The sequence below is a fragment of the Ischnura elegans genome, chromosome X (genome assembly GCF_921293095.1).
Source record: "Ischnura elegans chromosome X, ioIscEleg1.1, whole genome shotgun sequence".
NCBI lineage: Eukaryota > Metazoa > Arthropoda > Insecta > Odonata > Coenagrionidae > Ischnura > Ischnura elegans.
Genome location: NC_060259.1, coordinates 4,139,337 through 4,155,430, shown reverse-complemented (window position 1 = coordinate 4,155,430; position 16,094 = coordinate 4,139,337). Strand labels below are relative to the sequence as shown.

Here is a 16,094-nt window from a genome sequence, read left to right as displayed (position 1 = left end):
GCGTCTTCGCCTTGACCTCAGGCGAACGAATGCTGTCGTCTTCGCCCGGACCCAAGCGAATGAATGAATACCGGTGCCGCAGGCCTGCACCGTTCTTCCGGTGCTGCTCAAGCCCTCTTTAGGCAAAACAGTACGGCACAAAACAAAAAAACCAAGGCAGGCGGGAAAAAGAAGAAAGGAGGGAAATTCAAATGGAAGAAAAGAAGACATAAGGCTGTTCCGGCCCGAACATACCGCCCACCTGAATTTAGCAAAAATTCACCTCTTTATAACGAAAACTGAAATAAGCTGCGTTCTTAGTCCTATCCTAAGAGTTGGGTTTGGGATACTATAGCTTCACTTCCAGAGGCCCATCTGGAAGACTTACTACAGGACTCAGGTTAGGCCGTGGATAGGGAATTAGAAGGAATAAGAATGTTAAAAACGAAACTAACGCGCAACTAGCGAGGAAAAAAAATCTTACATCCGATCTATCACAAATATAAACAAAAATCTATTCTGCTGTTGGTAAAGGAACCAACTTAACCACGGGCCTCTTTAATGTACCTGATGCACACTGTAATTCCACGACCCTAATTACGCCTGTGGAATCAGCAAATGTTTTAAGTATACGCCCCATTATCCACTGAGACGGGGGAAGGTTCGGTTCACGTATTAAAACTAATTGACCGATTTTTATATTTGGGGACATTTGCGTCCATTTCGATCTCTGCTGTAATGTATGCAGATATTCCCACGACCACCGACGCCAGAAGTGGTGATAAATTTGCTCTACCAGTCGCCACCTAACGGGAAGAGGAAAACATTCTTCTGTAATATGAGCAGGCAGTCCTATTAGTGGACGCCCTATCAAAAAATGACCAGGCGTGAGGCAGTCAATCTCTGAAGGATCGGATGATATTGGAGTCAACGGTCGTGAATTTAAAATGGCTTCGATTTTACTAAATAAAGTCGCCTATTCCTCGAAGTTTAGAGCGTGACCATGAAGAAATCTGCGCAAATGATATTTCACTGATTTAATGCCAGCCTCCCATAGTCCCCCAAAATGGGGAGCGGAAGGGGGATTAAACTTCCAAACTATACCTGAATCAGGCAAAAATGACGTTAAGGCCTTCTTGTGGTCCTGTGAACGGATCACTTGGTACAGATCTTTTAGATATCTATCTGCCCCGACAAAATTAGTGCCACAATCTGAATGTATCACTTTAGGGATACCGCGTCGGGATACGAATCTCTGAAATCCCGCTATAAAAGCTATGGTTGACAGAGATGTCACTAACTCTAAATGAACCGCCTTAGTGGTGAAGCAGATAAATAGACACAAATAACATTTATCATGTGCTGCATTTCTCCTATTACTTAACTTGTAGGTGAAAGGACCCCCATAATCTACTCCAATTAAAGAAAATGGTGGGTTAGGGACAACCCGCGCCGATGGTAACGGTGACATAATGGGCTGAAGGTGAGCTCCTCGATAACGTGCACACACAATGCACTTAATTATTTCCGATCTCACAAGTGCTCTACCAGATATAATCCAAAATTTTCTGACGATTAATGCCTCTACCATTCGAGGTCCCCCGTGCAGAGATGCAAAGTGATAATGTCGCACAATCAATCTAGAGAGATGACTCTCTTTAGGCAACAAAACAGGTTGTTTTTGTGATTGAGGCAATGCGGAATTAATGAGCCTGCCGCCCACCCTGAGGATCCCTTGATCATCAATAATAGGAGATAAACGAGCAAAAGTAGAATGAAGACACTTGTTTCTAGAGATAGAATGGAGGACATCCTTTAAATGACATTTCTGAACTAGTTTTATGATGAGGTTAAGAGATTCGGTCCATTCAGATTCCAAAATAAGAAGATTGGATGGTCGCTGCACTCCCTTACAACCAGAGATAAATCTACGCACAAATACAACTGTTCGTATTAATTTCAAGTAGCAGGGGTACGCCTTCATCCAATGACATGAACATCCCTTTTCATCTTGGATGGCCCCTGCCCATTGCGCTTGAATCTTAACCTCCGGTAGATCATTTGCATATTTACTTTCCGAAGATATAGATGGCCACTTTGATTCATCCTCTCTTAGAAATGCCGGACCTGACCAATATAAGTCGCATAGCAGTAACTGATTTGGCATCATTCCCCTCGAAACACAATCCGCTGGATTGTTGGATGATTCAATATGCCTCCACGAAGAACTGGGAATTGAAGCCGAAATATTAGTGATTCTGTTAGCAACAAAGGTCTTTAATGAATGAGGTGACATTCGCAACCACGCCAACACAATCTGAGAATCGGTCCAGGCATATATTTTGAGGATCTGAAGTCTTTTGTCCAAAAAAGATGACAAACGGGATAAAAGCTTAGATAATAAATACGCTCCCATTAATTCAAGCCTTGGAATAGATAAAGTTTTCAAGGGAGCAACTTTACTTTTAGCTGCAACTAGATGAACATTAATTTCTGATTCTGCGATCGTTCTTATATACACCACCGCACCGTAGCCGCGCTCCGATGCATCACAGAATCCGATCAGTTGCGCCTCTGAAGAAGACCGTGGAAATATATATCGAGGAAACTTTATCTGCTGCAACAACTGACTCTGCGAGACAAAATTATCCCATTGATTCTTAATGACTTCTGGAAGGGACTCATCCCAAGATAATTTTTCATTCCACAGGGATTGCATCAAAACTTTAGCCCATAAAGTTACGGGAGACAAAGCCCCAATCGGGTCAAAAATTCTGGCAATGTTCGAAAGCAGCTTTCTTTTTGAATTGACCACCGTATCAAAATTGACATGGTAAGAAAAAGTATCGGATTTTGGTGACCAGTACATTCCCAAAACTTTTAAAAGGCAAACATCGCTCGAATCAAAATTTAAAATTGATACCCGTTTCTCCTCGGGAATATGACTTAATAATTCCGGAGCATTGCTTGCCCATTTTCCAAGAGAAAAGCCTCCTGATAAAAGCAAGGAAATTAATTGCTTTTGCAAATTTAGTGCCTCTGAGATCGAGTTCGCTCCCGTGACGATGTCATCAACATATGTGTCATGAAGAAGCACCTTTGAGGCTAACGGGAAATTTTGTCCTTCATCACTGGCGAGCTGATGTAGAGTTCTGATCGCTAGAAAAGGTGAAGAAACAACTCCGTAGGTCACCGTATTCAATTCATAATCCAATAATGAGGACGATGGGTCCTCTCGGAAGACAACGTGTTGATAGGTGCGATGGTCGGGATGTAACGATATTTGTCGATACATTTTCACAATGTCGGTAATAAACGCGACCTTATGCGTCCTAAATCCAATTAAAAGGTCAAAAATGTCCTTTTGAAGTTTGGGACCAGTTTCTAAGACGTCATTTAGTGAATTACCGAGTGATGTCTTCGCCGAGGCATCGAAAACAACACGTATTTGACCGCACTGAGAAGCATCCTTAAACACGGCATGATGGGGCAGATAATACGATCCGGGACTCGTAGACCTGGACATATGTCCCAGCGACTCGTACTCGCTCATGAATTTATGGTACTCGCCTTTTAAACGCGAGTTCCTTGACAATCTGCGCTCCGTGTTCATCCAGCGCGTGATAGCATATTCATGAGAATCTCCCACAGTGGGAGGATATGCCTTAAATGGCAACATAACTTGATATCTACCGTCAGGCATACGACGATGCGTATTTTGAAACCCTACTTCGCATTGCACGTCTTCAGGTCTCGGTAGAATGTCGACCTCCACTTCTTCCACCTCCCAAAACCTTTTCAGTTGATTGAGAAGAAGTGTCTCCCTCTTACCAATAGCCAGCGAAAGTACCTGAGAAGGATTCTGGGGGGAAATGGTTGGATAACTTCCCATTATAACCCAACCGAACACAGAATTCATAGCTATCACATTTGCGTAAGACAATGATTTCCGCCCACCAAGAAGAATCCTAGGAAATAAATCCATGCCCAATAACATTTCTACGGGGGCCGGTCTATCGAACTCGGGATCTGCGAGACGCAAATGTGCAAATTTTTTGAAAAGATAGAGTGGGATAGGAGTTGATGGAAGTTCATTTAAGACCTCCGATACTACAACCGACCTCGTGGTCAATACGGGGGATGACGTATGTCTTGGAGATAAAGAGCATAAAACCTGACCGTTGGGTTGCTGCAGGGGAACATGCGCTAAGCCAAATAGCTCGCCCTCGTAAGCGGAGATGGGCAAAGATAATCGCCTTACCGCCGAGGACGAAATAATGGATAACTGCGAGCCCGGATCTATTAGAACTCTGATACGCTCCCACGCCCCATTACCAGCCTGAATCAAGGCAACCGCTGTGCCTAGAATAGTCGAATGCTGCCGATCACTCCGAGTGCATGACGATATGATAGCAGGGGGTATGGATGAGGTGGTAGATGTTTTTGACAAGGAAATACCCTCTTGACTATCGTCACGCAATCCGGTGGAAACCTTTCCTGCATCCTTCGCGCCGACTGAGTTCCCGTCTTCGGCAGAATTATGTAAAGACGTGTGGTGATAGCGTTTACATCTTTGACAGCGCATACCTCTTGCTTGACACTTGGGAGCCCAATGACCCGGCCTTAGGCAATTGAGACACAGCCCTTTTGAACGCACAAAGGTTGAACGTTGATTACAACTCATTTCAATGTAACGTGGACATTTAAATAAAGGATGCAAAGAAGAACACAATGGGCAATTATCACGTTTCTCTGAATAATTAGACACCCTGGAAGAGGCTTCGTTGGCTGAAACTGGTAGAGAAAATTTAAATCTACCTCGAGAATTCGTGGAGGTAAATTTAGAAACCGATCCACTTGATGTTTGCAGAATTTTAATTCTTTTCTTTACAAAATCAATTAGATTTGTTACAGAAGGGAACATTTTTCCACTCAGCGATCCTTCAAACTGGGATAATATCTCAGAATTCAAAACTCGAGCGGCTAAGCGGAATAAAATAAATTCTCCCAAATCTGGAATATTCAGGGTCCCTAAGGCCGCATACATTTCTGCAAACGTTGTCACGAATTGTTGTAACTCTGCTTGATTATTAGAAATTTCTGGAAACGACAACATTTTGTCCAAAAATGAAAATCCAAGAATACGGGGATTATCATAAAAATCGTTTAATTCTCTCCAGGCGGATGGATAATGAGCTTCGCCAAAAGGCACAGAGGCAATTATTGCCATTGCCTTACCTTGGAGAGAAGATTTAAGATAAGAAAATTTTTCAATGGCGGATATATCATTCCGGTAATGCACCACCGATTTAAATATATCGCGAAAAGCGGGCCATTCAGAAAACAACCCCGAAAACTTCGGAACATCAATGGCTGGGAGTTTACATTTTTGGGATTGCACAGGGGCCTCCCCGTCCACATCGCTCGTGGACGCCCTCAATCCATCAGAAACAGACAAAATAAAATAATACTTCTCCTCGGACTCCTTTGCCAAAACGGAATCTATCTTATACACGTCCGCGCGATTGCAATTATTGCAGTGCTCAAAAATTGCCAAATTTTCATCTAAAAAACCACGATAAACCTCCTTTAGACTAGAACACCTGGCAGAAAATACGCCAAAATTAGGATGTTCCCTGACTCGCCCCTGGTATTCACTCAACTGACGTGCCAAATCATACGCGGCCGAAAGAGTGGCCTTGAACTGGTCCCGTTTGAATCGCAGAAGGGATAGACGCGATTCGAAATTCTGTCTCGTGGTTATTTCACTTTCTGGCATGATTGCACTAAACGCACTTAATAAATTAAAATAAAATAAAGCCTAATGATTTCCAAATCTGTCCCGGGTTTCGGCACCAAAAAATGTCGCGTCACGGGGCCGTTGTGCTCCGCCCGAAATGCAATGCATGCAGGGCCAGAACTAGCCTTACATTTACGACGAAAAATAATAAGAAAAGAGAAATGAGGGACTGGAAACCAAAATTTAAATAAAGTGAAAGGAAGAAATGACGGGGGTGGAAGAAAATAAGGAAGGGAATCCCGCCTTACCTTGGCTTCCGCCCGAGCTCTGCACCCCATGCGTCCTTCCACCACTTGATTCTCGTCAGAGCTTCGACGAGATAAACGCGTCTTCGCCTTGACCTCAGGCGAACGAATGCTGTCGTCTTCGCCCGGACCCAAGCGAATGAATGAATACCGGTGCCGCAGGCCTGCACCGTTCTTCCGGTGCTGCTCAAGCCCTATTTAGGCAAAACAGTACGGCACAAAACAAAAAAACCAAGGCAGGCGTGAAAAAGAAGAAAGGAGGGAAATTCAAATGGAAGAAAAGAAGACATAAGGCTGTTCCGGCCCGAACAACCACCTTCCACAGCCGGACTCAACGACCTTCCATAGACTATTGTCATTTAGAAAACTCAATGTACCCCGCTAATCCACTCTTTCTTCCGCAACACCGCCACCTTCTTTAGCTCTCGTCTCCTCACCCACGTTAACCCCGCCCTCCCCTGGCTGGTCAGATACCTATCCTCACAGGAAAAACCCTCGTCCCAAATCAAGGCTGCCCCTTCTCCCTTCTCCCCCCCTCTCCCTATTTCAGTCCGTGTTTAACCCTCACCCCCGCCTTCCCACTAGTCCTTTTCCTTTCCGACAGATGTCCTCACAGTCACTTGTGCACTTTGTGTATAAATGTATGATGCATGCAGGTTCAGTCACCTGACGATGTAACTAAGTTACGAAACCCGGGTCGTGCCCTTAATTAAACAACAGTGAACCTTACAAAGTTTTATTTCCTTAATTCCAGTATACGCTTCTGACGATACTCAATTTAATTTAGACATTCCATTCATTGAAGAACAGATGAAAGAAATACACATCAAAGTGATGGGATAAATAGATAGCTACAATCGATAAAGAATGTCTCCGGGTACGGAGGGAATACCCGAGCGTGTCCTCAAGGAGTTAGCTCCACAGATTGCACCGTTATTAGAGGTGATATTAAAGAAATCATTGCCTGAAGGAAATTTACCGCTAGACTTAAAAATTGCAAGCGTTACACCCATATTCAGAGAGGGAAAGTGTCTGTTTCCAGGCAACAATCGGTTAATTTCATTAGCTTCGATTATAGGCAAGATACTCGAACATATCGTCGTTAGCAATATCGTAACTTTCTTGGACAGTCGTAACTTCCTCCATGGCTGTCAGCATGGCTTCCGAAAAGGTAGATTATGCGAAACACGGCTCGCGCTCTTTATTCACGATCTTCTCAAACCTAGTGAATTGAAAAGACAAGTAGAAGCACTACTTCTTTATTTCAAGAATGCTTTCGACAAAATACCTTACAACAAACTTTTATACAAACTTGAGTCATGCGGATTCAACGAAACAGTGGTAAACTGGATACGCTACTTTCTGAGTGATCGTAAGCAAAAAGTAGTTCTTGATGGAATTAGCTCCTATGTAGCTAAAGTTATTCATTAAGTATCCCATAAGGAAGCGTAATCGGCCCCCTTTTGTTCATTATGTACATAAATGACCTATGCTCCCGAATCAGCAGAAAAATACGTTTCTTTGATGCCGTAACTGTCATTTATCGTGAAATTAGTGATCGCTCTGACTCGGAAATTCCATAATCGGATTGAAACGTTCATTTGCGGAGTGGGCACTCGAGCTTACTCGAACTCAATCGAGCAAATGCACGTGGGTCAATTCCTTTCGGGGTTCGTCCAGCTATATCTATAAATATGTAAAACTATGCATATGCTGTGGATGGGATTAACATAAAGGCAACAGACGAAGTGAAGTACCTGGTGGTTACGATGATTCCGAATCTATCGTGAGGAACACAGATAAGGAATATTTGTGGTAGAGCCCCGAAGAAGTTAGGATTCGTAAAGAGTATCGTGGGAATATTTTCGGATGAGAAAGTGAAAGAAAGGTGCTATTTCGCCATCGCCCGAAATCACTTTGATTATGCAGAGAGCATAAGGGATCCGTGCCGAAAGGCATACTCCGTGCACTGACTAAAATACAAAGGAAAGCCGCGCGATTCGTCAACAACGGCCACAGGCGTAAAGACAGCGTCACCCAGATGTAAAGCGAATCAGGCTCAGTGGCGGATACATTTGCGGGGCCGCCCGCATTGCCGAACATTGCAGAACCACAATAGGGTAATTTCCTTCATCAAAGAAAACGAAGGGCATTGATTGCAGATTCGTTACCCACCATTAATGTATTCATAATATACAAATAATTTGGTTTTAGAAATACCGGTTTAGAAGAATGGCAATGGTCAATTTTATCCTCATTTGAAAAAGGCCAGATTGGCGCCCATGCGATGCCACTACACGTGACGTCACAGGGACCTAGTTTCTATACCAATAGATAGGAGTTTTACATCGTCTGAGATAACCAATGCATGCATGGGGCACAGGGCTCAGGGAAACGTCTCTTAATAATCACCTATTAAAACTGCCTGTAGTCGGAAAGTTTCCTTCGTTTGATAAGGTATTAATAATACTAATTTAAGCTAAGCGCTACCTGCTAGCAGGGTAATCTGCTACCTGCCTGCACCGCAGCAGCACACATATCCTCGCCTCAAGGTCACCTCCCATGGCGGCAGCGGGAACCAGAATGACGTCAAACGGGCTTTTCCCAGCATTCATACTTAGCCGTCGCGTTTTCGCGCGCTTGAAATTTTTCACTTTTCATCTAATCGCGAAAAATAGATATCGTCCTTTAAAAATCTAAAAGCGTGAAATATGTACTCCAGGAGTAATAATCTTTCGATTTAGGCAATAAAAAAATAGGAAACCACCCTATTACAACTTTTTAATATCGTTGGATGTTATTGTCTATTAAACGTGTATTATTCGTTTAGATAAACCTTTCTTTAACTTTGCACGTGACTTGTTTACATTTTTATTTCGATAAAAGCAAATTTAGCTCAAGACATCTTTTGCGCCCCCCCTCCTGGAGTTTTTTTCTGTATCCGCAACTGATCAGGCTGGGAGCCGCTGGAGATTCGGAGGCTGCGCGCTAAGCTTAGATATGTTTAGAAGCGACACGGAGAACATCATGTTATAGCCCTACTATATTTCCAGGTCTGACAGAAGCGATAAATTAAGAGAGATATTTTGCCAAACGGATAGATACTTATGGGAATTCGTTTTAACCCCGAACCATAAAGGACTTTAACACATGCTATTCGAAATTTCGCTAGAGCATTTCCTGTTTGTGTGTAAATGGCTGGTGTCCTTACACCCCCTGCCCCTCGCCTTATTAGGCGGCATGGAGGGTAGTATGTAGATGTTGATGAACAGCTAGCAGAGACCCGGCCTTCGCACGCCGCATCAAAGCAGTCGGAAATATAAGGGGAGCAGCCAATTAAGGAGGCCCTGTATGCCGTCCGCACAGCGCACTGCAGCGTGCCATATCGTTCCCGCTACAACTTTCTCATGGCGAGTTCAATGGCTATGCACACACACGCACGCACTCAAATATGGCTACGTTTCCGCACGGACACGAAGCAGCTACTGCTCGTCAAGCAACGGAAGAACGTCTTGCGTGCTTCGCATCGTTTTGGAACACTCCGGGCTCTACACAAGTTAAAGGGTGCGTGTGTAGGAGACTCAGCGCCACGTAAAAGCGCTCGTAAATAAGTAGTAGCTCCAGCAGTATTGCTCCTCAATTTTTGGATAGAATACTGTAAAATACTTAATTTGTGACGTAAATATGATATTTGACATGTTTCGTTGCATTGAGTGAATGTTTCATGCTCCGAGCAGTCCACTAACGACCAGGAAACGTGAGTGAACAAAACTAAGAATGCAGTTTAGAATATTCATACATTCAGTCATACAAAACGCTTTAATGCAAAAAGAGAGGATGATTTTTTCTGTTGTTACACGGTATGTTTGATGCCAAATAACTGCATGACAGTCCGCTGAAAATCAGAAAAAAGATAGATCTAATATTTAACATGCATCGCTAAACTGAATAACGTACCGTAGACGTGGTTTATTTGAAATCACAAGGTTAACTTGATCACAAGGTGAAAAATGAAATTGTATCGAAAAAATGTTTAATGAGTAAGAGCGATATCTTTAAACTGCTACCACTAGTATGGACAATAGCTTCTTTTCCAGATTGAGCTCGAGTGTCTCCGGGTCTCACTAAGCCTCATTTATTTAATTGATTTTCATGCCTAGTTTACAAACTAAATGGCAAAATATGTCCGCTTTCCCTCGACGAAACGCGTCGACGTATGCCAATGGTGGTTTTCAATTGGCCGAATGCGGCCAACATGGGACGGCTGGCCGACGGACGGGATTCTAGATTGAGGTGTGACGGGCATTCACGAGGTATTGTGAGGCTTATCAAGGCAGCAGTGAGGGCGGATTTACATATGGAGGCAAAACTCAGATCACATGAATGCGGCTGTTAGATATAAAATCAATAAATAAAACTATATGCTTACAAAGTAAAACATTCGCTTCCAGATAACTTTCCTTAATTGACCACGACATTGTGAACATGGTGTACCTCTTACATCCGAAATAGAAAGACTTCCTCAAGCTTTTGGGCTAAATGAGTGATTAAAGACAGGCAAATGAGTCCTTAGTAAGTCAAGTGCTCATATGATGCTCACGAGAGAAATGTACATGGCCAAACAAAGCAGCTCGTGGGCAGCCTCGGTAACGGCGGCGTAAAGTCCTCGCCTGCCAAACAAGAGGTCGTGGGTTCGAGTTCCACCTGAAAAGATTTCCCCTACCCGTAAAATTGTTGAATTTGTTGAAATTCCCGTTGTGCAAGTGTAAAGATAAATGTGATACAAGTGAGATATAGATGTGATAGATAAAGTGATGTGAAAATTTTGTCTAAACACATCTCATAACATATGAGCACTAACTTTGGACACACACTGAATTTATGTGATGAATTCGTGTGATGAATAGATTTGTTGCATTTTAAATCGCGACACCGTCTTTGTGATTCCACTTCCTCCCTAACTCCAAAAAAGAGGCAAAATATAATAATATCACAATAAGTGAAATTCACACTTCAGACAATTAAGAAATATGGAGGAGAGCATGGGAAGCCATTTTCATTCGATATCCATCCAACGAAAACTCATGTGCAACTTTTTCATATTTACGGTGAGAAATTAGGCGTGTGGTCCAACATACCCGCAAACTGGAGCTTTCCTCGAATGCAATGTCATTAATTCATGCCACGAATGTTCCGACTTATCCTGATGTTACGAAAATATGCCTCTAGTTAGAGGCGTATGATACATTCATTTATGGGTATGGTTTTAAGAAAATTCATGTGGCTAGCATTCATGTATCGGGTCACTGAGCAAAATCTACTGCCACCCCATCCATCTAGCGATTTGATCGATGGATTGTTCTTCCTTATAGGATAATCCTCTAAAATCGCTGGCACATTAATGGCTTTGCCTGGTTTCGCTATTTAGTTGGGCCCTCTTCGCTTCTATAGCGTTGAGGTGTTTTTCCCCGTCCGAACATATCCTACCCCAGAGGCGTCGACGGGCTCCTATCGCGGCGGTGCCTCTTTCCTTTTTCCTTCCTGTCCTTCCCCTCCCCGGGTGATCGGGAGAACAAATCTCTGACTTGGTTCCCGGCCCCGGGGTGTTGTATCCCTGAAGGGCTCCCCCTTGAGCGCTCATTCTCTTTGCCACCCCATCCAAAACTATTGCTGTGCCTTACCGTATGGGGGCAACAAACTCCTCGTGTTAACCGTTCAGCATTTCTTGGTTGGCAAAATGGTTTTAATCTGTGGCCCAGCTGTAGACAAGGATTCAGCCTGCAAATATAGAATAAAGTTTTCATGAAATACACGACAGAAAATTTCTGATTTTTTTGTTAAAATGTCACAATGAGATTTAAGTTGTGGTTAGTGGCGCTATAATTTTATCAGTTAAGAGTCGAACCCTTGATATCATAAGAAGCAATTTCCAACTTTTCAGAAAGACGCAATGTGACACAAGAGTTGTCGCTGTTAGAAATAACATTTTATTGAATGCCATTATATGCCATGGGTTAATCTCTTTTCTACGAGGCCGCTGGTTAGATTCTCGATGAAGCTGACAAGTCTCCGTGTTTTGGCTCGCTGACGACCATTATTTGCTCATCTCTTTGACCGGCATACCATTGGGGCACTCACGTCATGGGTGAGCACCGCTCATTGTCAAGGTCACCCATGAATACATCTTTATCTTTTTATTCATCCAAGCGACAGGGGAAGTAAGCCTCATCTTTCATTTTTCTCGGTACAAATTATCTTATTTTCCATTTTCGCACCCATTCTCAGACATGCTAGGCACCATAATCATGGATACTTAATCTTCCTCATTATGTCTCTCTGCAGAGCTGAAGATATCGGAAAAGAAAAATCTTTCAATCCCCTTGAATTATTGAAATCTCTAAATTTAATGTTCATTAACTTTCGGCCATTTCAGGATTCCCGGGAGGAAAGAGTGAGCGCGCGCAATGAAAATGAAAAGGAAGTAACGGAGCGTTAGAGGTGAAGAGCAATGGAAATATGTACTACTATGGTCTCCAATTTATTTTCAGAATTTTAATTTGAAAAATTGAGCAAAGCCAATGTCGACAATTTACTGATATGAAATCAATAGAATAGCACCGATCGAAAACATACGATTGTTGAATAAATCGTATCATTTGTAATATCCAAGTCAGACATGTCCGTGAATGCGTTTTCCTTATTTGGTTCCTAATTATGGTTACAATTAAACAGTGTACCATTTATTTCCTTTCCCATGCAACTGTATCCATATTTTTCGCTAACGTCCATCTTTCAAGCACAAGTCCATTTACAAGGCATTTCCAAACAACCAGCGACAGCGCTTTTCGCCCACGATATTTTAGTCTCCGGAGAGTACAACACTGCAGTAGACGCAATTTCTCTTGATTACAAAAAAGTATTTGACAAAGTGCCCGACGGGAAGTTATAATTAAAACTGAAATCCTACGGCTTATATGATGATATAATTTCCTGGATAAGATAACTTTTGAGCAATCGTGCACAAAGAGAAGTACTAAACGGTGCACTGTACGAGGACATAAGAGTCACTTTTGGCTTCCCTCAGGGTAGTGTCATAGGCCCACTCTTAATCCTTTTTTATATCATCGATATTGGTAAAATAGTACATAGTAAACAACGATTATTTGCAGATGACGCCGTACTTTACATTGAAATCCGTCGCTGAAAAGAACTAACGGACGATCTGGCTGCCATCTAAGAATGCATGGCGGTAAAATTTGACAAAAGTGTAAAAATGATTTCTGGAAAAATTTACTCCTCACAACAGAACTGTTCCATTCGGGGTACCAAATTAAAGATTTTACAATCCATAAAATATCAAGGATAAATCCATTAATGATCTATCATGGAATAAAAACATTCGGGAAATTACAGGTCTAGCTAATCGTAAATTGGGTTTTGTTAAAAGAACACTAAGAAAGTACGGCCACAAAGTAAGAGATATTAGCTACTTCTCCCTCGTTAGACTCCATTTGGAATTCGCTGCCAGTGTTTGGGATCCTCATGGAATAGGCTTAAAAACAGAAATAGAACGAGTGCGGAGAAGAGCTGCCAGGTACGTGAAAAGTCATTACGATAGCCTTGTTAGTGTTACTTTCCTCTTAAATGAACTCGGATGGAAATTTCTATCAGACCGTCGACTGAAAAATAAACTAAACCTATTACGCAAATTCAAGAGCAGTGAATTTTCCGACGAAGTTAGCCATATCTTACGAACGCCAACATATTACGGTAGATCAGATCATACGAATAAAATAAGAGAGAAACAATGTAGAACAGACAGATTCAGAATGTCGTTTTGTCCACGATCAATAAGAGACTATAAGGGCAGCATTATGACTTAGAAATAGGTTAGCTGACTGCTTGCGTAGCTTATAAACGTATGTATTCCTTAATGAACGTTTCTGAATTTGCTAAGTATTCCTAGCAGGATTTTTTGAGTGTTCTAGCTATACTGGCAGATATACGAGCGTGATGCGCCCGCTCCCAGCGGGCTTCCCCCGGTCTTTTCAATGCAGGTCCACAGAGGGATAGGCGCGTTTCTAATTTTAAAATTTAGAAAAAAAAGGCAGGGTCTTATGTACAAATTTAATTGGAATGTTCATGTACAAATTGATGTCAGAGGACCTCTTTAAACACAACATTGGAAGTAATTACACTATCCTCTGTTAATACTTGTTTATCGTTTTCCTTAATATTTACAAAAATATTTTGAAAAGATCTTACCCTAGAGAATACTACATAAAGTTCACAAGAAGTAAAGGAAACATTTAGACCATTGAAACACCATGAGGTTAGACGCACACGATGCCTCATACTTACGTATCAACAGGAGACTTGAATGTGGAATCGGCCGCATTTTGATAAAAGTTATTTTAAGAATGAGAGATATTGTTGCAAATGAACAAATGTATCAGTTTGTGCGCCGTTAACGTCAGGAATATTTACCGGTTTACCTCTCGAACATTCCACCATAACCAAGACACGAAAACAAAGAAAAGAGGGTGCCAGAGAAAGAGAGACAGAAAATAGTTCGCCATAGACTGAGTACATGTTGAGTCCAAGACCTTTCTGTGTTAACTTGAAACAATATGTTGAAAGCGCGTTATATTGCAAAAAATATAATAATATGTATCTGAAACTAAATTGGTATCAATTAAATATCCTGAAATAAAGGTGTGCTCTGCATCATGGAGCAAGTGCGAGACGTCAAGATGGCGAATCGCCTCATCCCCTGCGAGTCATATCTAGGGCCATTTTTTTAAACCAATTTAAGGAAACAATAGCAATATTTAGGAAGTAAGATATGCCGTCGCATTTTCTCTGATAAATTCTGTGCATTTAGGTACCTTATTTGTAGAGCTTGGTTGCGTATATGTTGAGAAAAAGGTATCTTGTTATTATGTTGTTGGTATTATGTTGTTATTATCTTGTTATTATGTTATTATCTTGTTAAAGGTATCTTGTTTGTTATTAAACGGGACGTTTTTTGGACGGTGAGGTGTGCATGTGGGAGTCCAAATGCATGCTGCATGCTGGTGATTGATCACCCCCTGCCAAACACCCTAGAGGTGGCTCGCAGGGTATTATGTAGATGTAGATGTATCTATACAGTAGAAATATAGTATAAGGAGATAGAGGGCTCATCGCACGTATAAAAATCGTATACGTTTTTGATGTAGTTCTGGAACAATTAATCAGATGGCGAGGAACAATTTTTGCGATTTTTTGAATTTGCTCGTTCCACAAGTCTACAAATATATTCTGAAGTAGAAAGGGTCGCTACGTTTAGTGGAGACAATGTTTAATCGATTTTGTTTATAACAATTGTTATAAAAAATATTTCCTCGAATTTCGTCTACTAACTTGACTTTTCCGAGTTTATATTCCTAATCCATTTGCCGGCAGACTGTTCTTAGTATTAAGTTGAAACTTGAGGAAACGTTAATTGTACATATATTTCCCATACTGGTAAACTTTAATTTGTTCATAACTTAGTTTCAACGTTGTTACGTTTGTTTATGTATCTTTTGAACCAAAAATCTGGAATTTTGCAGGGTAAAACTCAATCGCCTGCTAACTTTCGTATCTTACAATATAGATCATACATGCTGCGTATGAAATTTGGATAAAACTTTAAATTTATTTTTGGTGAAAGAATTGTACCTTTATCTCGACTAAAAGGGGAGTTATGAATTTTTAATGGCCGCACCTCGTCAGGCTTTCCTTACTGGCCTGAGTCCACGCTGAAAGCTCCCACCTCCCAAGGAGACGGTTTTCCCATTAGAACGGTTGGCGAGGTGAGGCTGTTGTTCTGACGAGGAAGAAATTTTCCGTGAGAGAAGATTTATTCGCTTCAAGAGACTAACCCTACTGATGTTCATCGCTTCGTTGAACGATCAAAATATCGAATTAAATACATTTCGCGTACTTTAAGAACTTAACTTAGGAATTACCCCACTTAGAGTGGAGTATTTATATTATAACACTCGATTTTTGCTAAAATGTATCTGTATTTGTAGAAGTCAGTT

At 41.7% G+C, this 16,094-nt stretch overlaps 1 protein-coding gene across 6 annotated transcripts in view; it reads right to left on the bottom strand.

The window, feature by feature from the left end:
- The window catches only part of LOC124171680 (protein GDAP2 homolog), a 424,204-nt gene that overhangs the window by 114,750 nt on the left and 293,360 nt on the right, over positions 1–16,094 (bottom strand). For all 6 annotated transcript variants that reach the window (XM_046550918.1, XM_046550917.1, XM_046550914.1 and 3 more), the window contains one exon: positions 11,706–11,802. The gene's annotated coding sequence lies outside the window, so the exon portion shown is untranslated. The remainder of the gene's footprint in view (positions 1–11,705; positions 11,803–16,094) is intronic.